The 2,580-nt window shown below is 39.7% G+C and overlaps 1 protein-coding gene across 1 annotated transcript in view; it reads left to right on the top strand.

Annotated features, from left to right (window-relative positions):
• lingo2b (leucine rich repeat and Ig domain containing 2b) overlaps positions 1-2,580 on the top strand; it is a 35,259-nt gene that overhangs the window by 14,467 nt on the left and 18,212 nt on the right. The gene's annotated exons all lie outside the window — the stretch shown is intronic.

Here is a 2,580-nt window from a genome sequence, read left to right as displayed (position 1 = left end):
CAATAAACCAGAGCACGTTTTTCTCCAATCCAGGAATGTTGAACTAGCCAGACCCTGTGGTTCTAGCCAGACCCCAGCACTGTGGAGAGAAGTCTGGCCAAGCAAAACTAGACACAATTTAATTATAGCATCATAAACCAGGTAACTTTTTTACACCAGCCGTAAGAATGGGGTAAACCCAGACTTTTAACAGTAATTAATTACAGGCACTAGGCGATTTGAGCGAGGGTGACTGGGGATGCCATCCACCTTGTGAGGAATATGATTAAAATGCATGCCCCTTGTTCACCTGCCATGCCCCTGTCCCTCCCCTAGTAGCAGAGAGAGTGCAGCGGCAGAAGGGTCTATTCTACTCATTGATCCTTTTTCTAACTGTGGTTTGTGAAACTTTAAAACTGTGACCAAGGCTCTGAGATATCAGTAGCCTAACTGTGAATTGATAAATCCATGGCCCTATCTGTGGTGCCTAAGGTAGCAGACCGATTTGTTGTTGCTACTTTTTCCAGCGCTTCTGTTAGTTTAGTCGTGATTATATGTCATTATGTGCTATGTGCACATTCGACAGCTCCTGTCTTTCGAAATTTGCAAAATCAATAAATTATATTAACTTATATAAACAAAAACAAATAGTTCCAGTATTATCATACAATTGGGACTACACATTAAAATTCAAAAACCTTGGTATATATTTATAAATTGAGTGGATTACAGAACCTAATAATGTGCTCAAAGTTTCTAAATGCTGATACCATCAACTTAATTAACTGAGAAGATGGTGTGGGAAACAGCCCCTTCTCTCCTCTGTTTGGAGACACAGTTTGTTTGTAACTCACCATGGGCTTCAGTAGAGGAAGAATGATTGCTGGAGTATTTTACTTAAGAACAATCCTGTTCCTTCACTTAAATTTCAGAGTTGTCATGAGAGGATTGCCTCTAATTTCACCCTCGGACATTTTCTGTGTTGCACAATGTGCCATTATTCTCTTGTTAAGTGCAGTAAGGGATTTCTGTTGTTGACACAGTGTTGTAATTTACCTTTTTGTTTTTACCCACTTTCCTTTAAACCGTCTTGCCTACTTCAAAAAGTAAGTATGTTCAATGAATGCCTTTTGTCTCCTCCTAGAAAAAAAGACTTGATCATAAAAGCATTCAGCTGGGTTTTACACCTCGGTGTACACGCAGCATTTAAGTAGCAAAACATCCCAGCATAAGCCTCGTTTGTGACTTAAATACAAATATATTGTGGCTGCATGGTATTGTGGTCTATTGAGTCAAATTTGAAAATGGTGTAATCTGCACACTAACCTTAGCCAAACACAACAAATACATAGGACATGGCTTGTTGAGCGTCAAAAGCTTGAAAGAAATTAATTAGGCAAGTTGTTGCTGATCGCTCTCTAAAAGGAAGAATACTATTTCTGTGAGCATCTAAGTGGTTGAAATGTTTCCGGCCATTTATTTTAATGGGTCATTATCGGAGCGGGAACTAGCAGGGTGCACTCAGGTTGCCAAGACATGTGCTAAGTGCACTCAGCATTCCCACATGGACAGGACCTCGATCACTGGGCTTTGCCATATTTAATTTGCAAAGCCACTCTTTTCACTAAAATCAATTTCTCTTCATGTGTTTTTTGCATGCTTTCCATCCCAAAATAAGTGGCTTAGATTTCTGGTTTTCACAAACCAAACAGCCAACAGTTTGTAAAGCTGAAGACCCAATAAGGAGGAGAAATACAGCTACTTTCAAACATTATCAAAGAAATCTGTTTTCGGATATGCGCACACATTATAACGCCGACCTTTTTAAGAAGCTGGTTGAATGAATGAAAGACGCACACTGTGCTTTCACGGTCCAACAAGTATGCCACCGCTGGTAAAATTTGAAAAAAAAAGTATTTTGCATAGCTACACGTAAACGGGAATATTAGTTGAATGTTTACTTTCATTACCCACGTTGACAGCTTAGTCGGAATATTGACTTTTTTTGAACATTATGTGCATGTAAACGTAGTCAGTGTTATCTACTGTACAAAAACAAATGTGTAAGCATATTCCGCTGGTTTGTCATGAAGAGGACAGACAAGCAGTGACATGCATGGCTTGTGACTGATCAGGAACCTTATCTCATTTAAAATATTGTTTTTCAAAATGCTAATGTAAAAGACAAAGAAATCCAAGCTTTTGTTAAGGAAAAGGCGCACCCAGAATGCCACAGCACAGTACACTCTCCCACTTGATCGCCCGTACAGTGATCTGATGTGGGCCCTATGAAGAAAAAGAAACTGGATCTTAATCACAAACGCATTAAGATCCAGATTTCAAACAATAAGTGAAAAAGGTAGTACAGTATCTATTGCCCATAAATGTCTCTGGTTTGTTGGAGCAGTTGCTACTATTTACTATGCTGCTCTGTGTTCCATTGGTAGAAAATAGAGCTGCTAATGGATGCAAGCCACCAGTTGTTCTCCATCCTGTGTGAGACACCAGCTTTGCTACAGAGACCCTTTTGTCCTCAGCTTCCTTATAATGATTTCCTGGCACATTGGGGCTCGACTGTTTGGGCACCCCAGGTAAAAATTT

This window comes from Etheostoma spectabile, chromosome 20 (genome assembly GCF_008692095.1).
Source record: "Etheostoma spectabile isolate EspeVRDwgs_2016 chromosome 20, UIUC_Espe_1.0, whole genome shotgun sequence".
In the NCBI taxonomy this organism is placed as follows: domain Eukaryota; kingdom Metazoa; phylum Chordata; class Actinopteri; order Perciformes; family Percidae; genus Etheostoma; species Etheostoma spectabile.
This window is presented reverse-complemented; position numbering and strand designations above follow the sequence as displayed.